Here is a 10,003-nt window from a genome sequence, read left to right as displayed (position 1 = left end):
AGTTTGTAGTTTGATACTCTTGGAAAAGTAAAACTTAAGAATGTAAAGGAGTCTGGGAAGTTCAGTTTGCATCCCGCCTGGGCAGAACAATCTTTGAGACACTATCTATAATTAACAGCCAAATCTGCATTGGAAGAACAGTTCAAGTGATGGAATACCACTCATGAGCAAGATTGTTGGATAAGAGCTTGAGGCTTTTGCATACATACATACAAACATACGCATACACACAGAGGCACTTATATGTGCACCCACGAATACACAAATGAAACAACTCTCCGAATATGTAGAAAAGTTACAAAGCAATAGAAAATATGTCCTGAGTAATACTAGAATCAAGTGATAAATTTTAATATTAAAAAGTCCTCTAGTGAACTTTCTTCAAAAAAGTTTGAGACTATTATATAGGTAGGGACCAGAGATAGTAAGAAAGTCAAGAATTCATTATCCAAGGGATCAGATCCATGGAGGAATGAATCAGAGACCCCTGCAGGTGCATCTGAAAATGTTCATATCCTGTGTCAAATGTTAGAACATCTTTCAAAACTGTACATAAACAATCTGAGCAGTCAATGGATAAGATCATCAGAGAAGTTCAGAATTGCTAGTGTGTTTCTAGATTAAATAAACCAACAATCTATGGCAGGGCAATGTGATACAAGCCTGGAATTCTAGCACTCAGACTAAGACCAGAGATTAGAGAGTGGAATTACATAGTGATACCTTCCTTGGACCAGGTAGTATAATTTTGTCTCAATAAAACAAACCAAATTACAAGAAAGAAATACACAGTTGGAAGTTTGGGCTAATTTTGTCATTATGTTTTGAGTAGTGAAGTTTCCAGTTGAAATGCAACTAATATATAATCCTCAGTTGTGTTTTAAATCTCTCTTCATTACAGAATATTCTTAGATGCAAAATAGCTCATGATTCCCATCCAAAATTTGAAAAAGTAAGTAAGCGTCATTCTGTTGGATGCCAAAGAAATGATGAAGTTTTACAAAACTTAAGCCCGGAGAAATAGCACAGTTCTTCTAATGTAGGACTTTGTGGACCTTGCAAAATTAGAATTTAGATTCAAAATAAATTGTTTCTTTTTGTAGTTCCATATTCTATTGGATACTACAAAATTCTTTTTAAGTAGAGGTTTTAACTGACAAATTCACAAATGATTCTGGCATTCAATTTGCCTAGAATATTCTTTCAAGAGAGTTATAATTAGAACTTAGTTAATAGATCATTCCAACAGTTCATGTATAAAATGATAATGTGAATAATCTAGACAGAGTTGCCAACGAATGGATGATATTAATTTATAAATAAAAAAAACACTTTTTGAGGGTTTGGCATAACATGGTATGAAGAGAATAATTGTGTGACATCTTCTTTCTTCTACTTATATGTTACACTGGAAGCAATTTCCTTAATTATGTGCCTCTGTATACAATGAGAAAATTGCTAGATTTGGGTTAATTTTTAGTTTTTTTTGGGGGGGCTTCAGGTCGTGAGGCCTGAACTCTGGGCCTGGATGCTGTCCCTCAGCTCTCCAGCTCAAGGCTAGCACTCTACCACTTAAGCCACAGCGTCCCTTCCGGCTTTATTTCTTTTTGCTTATGTGGTGCTGAGGAATCGAACCCAGGGCCTCATGCATGCAAGGCAATTGCTCTACCACTGAGCCACCTTCACAGCCCAATTTTTGTTTTTGTTTTATTGGACTTTAACTCTGGGCCTTGACAGTGTCTCTGAGCTCAAGGCTCCTGCCCTACCACTTCAACCTGTGCCACTTGTGTCTGGCTTTTTCTGAGAAGTTTATTGGAGATAAGATTCTAAGGGACCTTCCTGCCTGGATGGCCTTTGAACCATAATCATCTGATCTTAGTATCCTGAATATCTATGATAGTTAAAAAGTATAAATATAAATAATATTTGCAAGAGTTCTGATCTCAAGAATACCACTGGGGGAAAATTGATGCAACTGAGTTTATAGTGGTGTTCTTTGCAGAACAAGGAAGGCATCACAATACCAGAGATGCAGTATTTTTTCACAGTACAGATAAGCTATTCATGATGTGAAATAAGGGAATTTTAAGGTGCACCTTACAAGTTGGAAACTGTTGGGCTAGGATGACTTTATGGCATAAAGCTTGGGATTGCTTACTCTTGAAGAATTATTACAGATGCTTCATAGTTTTATCCTCTACAAGAATGTGGCTATTTTTCTGTTGACTTCTCAATGTGTAACACCCCATTGGAATCTGCATCCATGGCAGAATTATATAACATGAAAACAAGTACTGTTTTGAATCTCTCAGGTATGGAATGTTCAGAATCTGAAAATGAGTAGTTATTAGTCATAGGAATTTTGAAGAACACATATATTCTGTCCTCACAACTTATTTAATTTTAAAAGTTATGGGTTTCCATAGAAGTAAATTGTTTTTGGTTTTATGTGTGTGAAGTGCTAAATTTATTTTTTTCCAAAATATACAAATATATTGTGAAAATATTGTCTAGTTGGATAACATTCAAGTTGACGATCTTCTGATAAAGAAAGGGTAATTAAATTAGATGCCAAATAGTATTGATTTTTTTAATTTTACTATATAAAAAATAATGTTAACTATACCAATACAGTGAAATTTTATTTTATGCAGCTTATTTTTTAAATATAATTTTATTGTCAAAGTGATGTACAGTCGGGTTACAGTGATTGTAAGATAGTGAATACATAACTTTTCAAACTTGTTACCCCCTCCCTCACTTTTCTCACAATTTTCCTTCACCTACGTACCCCCTCACAAGTTGTAATGTATATTTCCAACATATTGTCTTGTGAGTATTGCTAATGCATTGGTTTGACCTTTGTCATTTGTGTCACCATTGTGATGTTCCTCTTCCCTTCCCTAATTAAGGTAAATGTATACACAATACACAGGGTACCAAAATCAAATACAGCAAAGGATAAACCAAAGGGGAAAAACCAAAGAAAATAGAAATCACATAATACATAAAAAACAACAACCGCAAATAAAATTCTCTGATTCCATATCTTGGAGTTCATTTTGTTCAACATCAGCTTATATGGTCATATATATGCATAACGAAGCCACTGGAAAATAATAGTTGCATGGACACTATATCGTGAAAACAACATGTTAACTGTTTTTGATGGTAAAGGTGGAATTAGGATTGGTGAATTTGCGGTTTTGATAAAGGAATTTCAAAAGAGTTTTAAAAATATGACACATAAATTTTAATTGTTCAAACTTTTAAACAACGTATCCTATTAAGAAAATTTAAAATTGCCTGGGAAAATAGGCTTTCATGCAAAGAAATCCATGGAGACTTAGTGGAAAGGGAGCAATGTGAGTGAAGATGGCTCATTTTCACACTAAACAAACAAACCTCAGAAACCTTGCTGTAAATCCTGTAGCTTTCCTTGAAAACTGTCCTTACCCAGGAAATATTCTCTCACTGTGTGAAATGAGGTTATAGTGCAATTTAATTCAAATTTCTTAAAAAAAAAAAGACATCAAAATTTGTGAATTGACCTTTAATTACCAAACAGTAATCCTCTGAAAAAGATAATTTGGGTCAAAATATTTAGGGAGAAAGTGCCCTCCACAATGAAAAAAGCTATTGGGTTTACACTTTTTGTTTGTAATACTTTCCACAATTTCTTTGCACGTGAATCGTTGAAACACAGAAAAAATTCTGATTGGATACTTCAAACCAGTGATTTCACATTTCTAAGTGGCTCACAAATATAAATCCTTATTAAAATGAGATAGTGAATACTTCTCTTATTACATAAGCCAAAAAGTTTTGGGATCAGAAAAGAATTGACCACATGGAAAAAGTAAGAAAAGAGTGTTCTTAGAAGCCCTAGCTAAGCAAATTGGCTTCAACAGTGGAGGCAGGCCAAAACTTTTTGATATAGATTGTAATATTTTTGCTACCTAAAGTGATTTTACAGATTTGGCTCACTACAATGCAGAACTGATTGAATGAAGACATGAAAATAAATCCCACATCCAATGGAGGCAACTTAAAAGAGTTTTAAAGGAGAAACCATGAAGATGTAGCAGTGGGGGAGGTCTTAGAGTCCTTCACCTTCACTAGACTTGGAGCCAAGAAGCTGTGATTAATCGGAAATCAGGCAAGAGCTAAGAGGAGGACATAGAAATAGGACATAGAAGCATTGTCCTTTGTAACAGACACTGTCATCCAAGGTATGGGTGCTTTAACTTTATTCTCTTCCATATATCTTGTTGACCAAATGCAAGACTAAGAGAAAAATAATCTATTGAAATAATTTTGCAAAGAATAACTTCACTGTTTCTGATATGGTATCTAAGGAGAGTCTTAAGAGAGAAGATAAAAGTGGAGTATTCTGCGGTTTCCTCTAAGCATCTTATTAGCAAAGGATATCTTTGAGGTTAGACTTGATTGAACCAAAAAGTGTTGGAATACTTATGTTTGTGGGCACTTTAGACACAAGAAGACTTTCTTTCTTTTTTTTTTTTTTTTTTTGGGTCCGGTCGTGGGACTTGAACTCTGGGCTTGGGCGTTGTCCCTCAGCTCTTCAGCTCAAAGCTAGTGCTCTACCACTTGAGCCACAATGCCACTTCTGGTTTTTTTCTTTTTGCTTATATGGTCCTGAGAAATCGAACTCGGGGCAGCAAGCATGCAAGGCAAGCACTCCACCACTGAGCCACCTTCCCAGCCCGACACAAGAAGACTTTCAAGGCAAAAGAAAAAAAGAAAAACGGATATCCAAACATTTGTGATCACAGTTTCTTGGACTGGTTTTTTTGAAGACAAAGTTTTACATTACAGTTTGTCCTGATTAACATCAATGTTGGGTTCTTATGGCAACCAAATGCAGGGGTGAAGTTTAATGGACTCCCTTGAACAAGTAAACAGCATGATAAAAAAAATTGCAAATAATATTTAGTGAATTACTTTCACCAATTACTTTTCCAGAATAAAGAAGGAAATATATAATTCAAAATTAATTGACTTAAAAGTATGAAGAAAGAGTAGTGAAGAGAGATGAAAGAAAACATAGAGAATTGTTTTCTTTCCAGCGGAGTAATGGGTTCTTGATCTTTTCTCTTGCATTCTATCTTCACAAGCTATCAAGTGTGGCTCAGGAGTGGAGTATCCAGTTCAGAGAGAACTCGCAGAAGGAAGATAACATTTGCAGCAGATATAGGTGATTTATAACCTGAGACAATCTATTTAAATCTGTTCAAATTTCTCCCCTACCCCAAACTGCCCTCTTTTAATAGTTTTGTTTGCTTTTCTTAATACTGCCCTTCATGAACTGCTTAAAATTTTGAGAGGTCATATTCATACTCTCTAGAGATTGCTGTTTGGTTATAATTTTTGTGTGTTTTTTAACTGAATTTCAAAAGGTTGTGCAAGTGTGTTACAATTAAATATGTCCATCTAATTGTCCAATGCTCCTGGATCAGATTTCACTCCTTCTATCATAGTCAACCAACTCCTTCTACAAGATGTATTTCAGATTTACCACTTCCTTATCACTTGTGTACATTGATATTCTAGCTGTGCTTGCCCCTTGTTCCATTTTTCATTCATTCTATGTATTTACAATTATTCCTCTCTAGCTTCAACTTCCTGATAGTCATTCTGTTAAACTCTCTGTTGATAGTTTGAAAGGTTTATATACATTCCATGGAGTTTCAATCCTGCATATACTTGAACTTATGTCAGCTTATATTTCCATAATTCATTCATCTGCAATAATAATTTGCAAGACTGGAGGCGTGAAGCACCTAGACATGATTTAATTCTCATCCATTTAGAAGATTAATCGTTAGTCAACAAGAAAGTTTAAAAATGGTTTAGAATGTATTCCAAACAACCAATTTTTATAAATGGCTTTGTGCAAGGGTGTGTGATTATTTTATTTTACATGGGATAATATTTTGTAGTACATTTAAGTTTTGAAAAAAAGAAAATTAAAATTTACTATTATAGAGGAATATGATAGAAATAGAAGACAGATTTTATGTTTGTCACATCTCTGACGAGTACCCATATTCAAGATTTACTATGTTAGACAGATAGGAAAAACATAAAATAACATATGATAAGGCAACTATTTGTGACTTTTTAAAATGTACCTTATTAAATGATGAAATTTACTTTATTATCTAACGTTTGGGTTTGAAATATGGGAGGCTGATACATTTAACAAATTTGAAAGGCACCTAATGAATAACACAAATGGTGGGTGGTACTATTTCTACAGTTTAATGAATGGTTGAACCTGATTGGCATTAGTGCTGGGTAAGTAAATCAACTCTATTGTACCTCTATTGTAACTCTATTGCCACTAAGTATCATTTATTTGTCAAATGTTATTTTGGCGAATGTGATTTTTTTTTTTGGTAGTTCGTGGGGCTTGAACTCTGGGCTTGGGCACTGTCCCTGTGTTCTTCAGCTCAAGGCAAGCACTCTATCACTTGAGCCACAGTGCCACTTCTGATATTCGAGTGGTTTATTGGAGATAAGAGTTTAACGGACTTTCCTGCCTGGGCTGGCTTTGAACCGTGATCCTCAAATCTCAGCCTCCTGAGTATTTAGGATTACATGCGTGAGCCACTAGTACCTGGTTTGCGAATTTGATTTTTCAAAGATTATTTGAAAAAGAATACACTTTCAGGAGATTCAATATTTTGAGAATGACAACATTTTTATACCACAGAACCAAGTTTTACTGAAGTACCAGTGTATTTTTTTTTATTGTGAAAATACTGTACAGAGGGGTTTCAATTACGTGGGGAAGATAATGAGTACATTTCTTATCAAGCATTGTAGCCTCCTCCTTTGTTTCCACTTCTCATCCTTTAGCATCCTCCCCCTGCGCCCCGACCCAATCTTCCCTCCCCTCTCCCGCACCCAAGTTGTAAAGTTTGTTTTCGACATGGCAACTTGTACATATCACAGTGTTATCAAGCACTAAGGATATTCTCAATTAATTTTTTCCTGAATTACATTTGACCTCTAATTCAAGTTTTCCTGACCTTTATAGACCAATTGTGAATCTATCCTTCCAGGAGCTATTTTTCAGGCCCACTTATGCTGGACTGAAATCGTTCATTAATCATTAGGGAAGGGGTATTAAAAATAGTCTTGTGACACTTTGTGATCTTGTTCACTCCTATGGGCTAGTCATCTGTAAACCGAAAGTTTGAATTGCAGTACTTTCTCATAGATTTTGTGGTCTCATCCTTCATTTTAAGTTGACTTGCATTTCACTATTGCTTACTGCTAATTCCTGCTTCTCAAGGAATTGGGGCCCTGAAATATTATTGGAAATGAGAAATTGACATGGCTCTTCAATTATTTCTGTTGGCATGTTGCCTGGGCCTAGTTGAGAAGTCTTGACCCTGTTATATGATGATGCGGGTAACTGGGACATGGGATCCTAGGACCCATACATCTTGCAGAAGATAATATCTTGTATACATAATATCAGAAAAATTTGGGTATAATCAATAGGTATGCTTCAGAAATATGGAGAAAAAACAGTTTGGAACAAGCGAGTTGAAACAATAAACAGAGCAGCAGAGTAAAATTCCTTATACTTTAGAGGAAATCAACATTTTTTTTTTTACCATGTGAATTCAGAAGAACAAGAACACTTAGAAGGTATCACAAGTTTATAGTGAAGACATTACATTGATACTTTTTATATTCTAGTTTGTATTCTAAACCTAATTATTTGTATTCTAATTTTCTTTATTGGAATAAATAATTATCAATTTATTTGTCAAATTATCAATTAATTCTACTAAGTTTCACTGTGTGAAATATGAAATCAGCACATATAAATATAAAATATATAACTATATATAATATAATAAAAAGGGCACATGTTTTGCATTGTTCTGTTGTGGTTAGGGTATCAAAGACAACTCTGTTTTAAAGTATTATTGCATTATCTGTACCTCAGTGATAGGTAGAGTTAGACCTAAATCTTTAGCATTTGTAGATTTACAGCCTGGAGGCAAGAGGAAACACTGTGATTAAACATTACCAATTTAAGGCTTAATAATGAGGAGAAACATGGACTTCTCCTGGAGCTATGGAAATATTTGGTGATAGAAAGGCAGTAGTGTAAGTTCCTGCCTGGTTGGAAGGTAGACAGTCCAGACATTAGGAAATCATGCATATAACGAATTTTTTTCACCTTGGCGTTAGTTACTTTTGAAATGGTAGGTATAATAGACACTTAAATTTTGATAAAATACCTTCTAGTCTGAACAGTTCTGCTGAACTGTTCATCTCTCTATGATCCCTTGTAACTAAGATTAGTTTTGTTCCAGTAAGACAATCTATGCTGTCAGGGTAGGATATTCTGGTTGGTCTGTTCCTACATAGAAGAAGGATAAAGGGTCAGGTAGAAATTTGTGCCAGTAAGACCTCATTTGGAAAATTTAAGCTGAAGAAGTTTAGAAGTAGCTCTTAAGCAAGGCTTACGTTGAATCTATTAGCTCCACAAAGCTAACTCAGTTACATAAATAAGAACTTGAAAAAGCCATCACCTTAGGACCTAGCTATAAGTGCTTCAAAGTATGATCAAATCTAAAATGAAAAAGCCTTAAAATTGTCATTGACAAAAAAACGCAAATGTGAGCAATCGACCGAACAATGTAATTTTTTTTCCACTATACACATTATTTTAGGGAAATAAGATCAATAGTATTGTTAGGAACAATAAGGTTTCCTTGCTACAAATAGGCACCCAAGGATATAAGCCTGTATAAAGATTGCATCATTAACTACTTAAATTTAGAGGATACTACATGCTTCAGCAGCACGTATACCCAAATTACAACAATACAGAGATTAACATAACACTTGCACAAGGATAATATGAAAATTTGTGAAGTATTCCATATTTTCCATTGTTCAGTTGCAGAAATGAAAAACAGTTATTAAAAGGTTAATTACAAAATTACAAGTGTAACAATATATGCAAGTGTTAGAATTAAACGTTAGTTTGACATCAGTGTATTAAATCTTCACCTTAGAAAGGCCTTTACATAGAACTTCACAAAACTTTTGAAATTAGTTAACATTATCATTTTATCCCAAAGAAACAAACTACTATAAGAACCTAGAAAAAGGGGCTGGGAAGGTGGCTCAGTGGTAGAGCGCTTGCCTTGCATGCTTGAGGCCCTGGGTTCGATATCTCAGCACCACATACGCAAAAAGAAAAAAGTCAGAAGTAGCTCTGTGGCTCAAGTGGTAAAGCGCTAGCCTTGAGCTGAAGAGCTGAGGGTCAGCTTTCAGAGTTCAGAGGCCCAGAGTTCAGGCCCATGACTGGACCAAAAAAAAAAAAGAACCTAGAAAATATAATCTTAAATTTTCTATACGAAATGCAATCTGAAAGGACACATTTATTAATAAATAACATATTATAAAACAATGTTGAATTCAAAGTATATCTAGGAAAGAATTAAATAGATTATGGATATTATGCAAACACAGAATATAGAATATTTTAAAATATTCTTTTTTCAATCAAGAACCAGAAATATCTTTAGCTTCTGTACCACTCATTTCAACAGATAGGATCAAATTATTTCTGATTAAAAAATCACAAACTCTGCAGAAATCATTATAGATGTACACAAACAACTCAAATACATTTTGACATCAAAGTCAGGCAATTCAATTGAAAAAATTCCACGGAATTTTTACAGTAAGATATTGCTGTTATTTGGATTGTGAAAATATTTTGTATGGACACAAAGAATGGACCGGCATTTTGATGTTTAAGAAACGTAACTGATATCTTAGCTATGCTAAATAATGCTGCGATAAACATAGTTGTTCTGGTAGCTTTAGTATGGTCTTGTTTGATGCCCCTAAGTAGATGAATGGATTAAGAAAATAGAATTCTATGGAATGGAATTTTATGTCTCCCTCAGAAAGAATGCCATTGCCCCATTTGTAAGGA

At 34.5% G+C, this 10,003-nt stretch overlaps 1 pseudogene; it reads left to right on the top strand.

The window, feature by feature from the left end:
- The first annotated feature begins 8,843 nt into the window (after window positions 1-8,843).
- LOC122097304 lies at window positions 8,844-8,943 on the top strand (annotated as a pseudogene).
- The last annotated feature ends 1,060 nt before the right edge of the window (window positions 8,944-10,003 follow it).

Source organism: Dipodomys spectabilis, unplaced genomic scaffold, assembly GCF_019054845.1.
Source record: "Dipodomys spectabilis isolate Male_0828 unplaced genomic scaffold, ASM1905484v1 ptg000421l, whole genome shotgun sequence".
Lineage (NCBI taxonomy): Eukaryota > Metazoa > Chordata > Mammalia > Rodentia > Heteromyidae > Dipodomys > Dipodomys spectabilis.
This window is presented reverse-complemented; position numbering and strand designations above follow the sequence as displayed.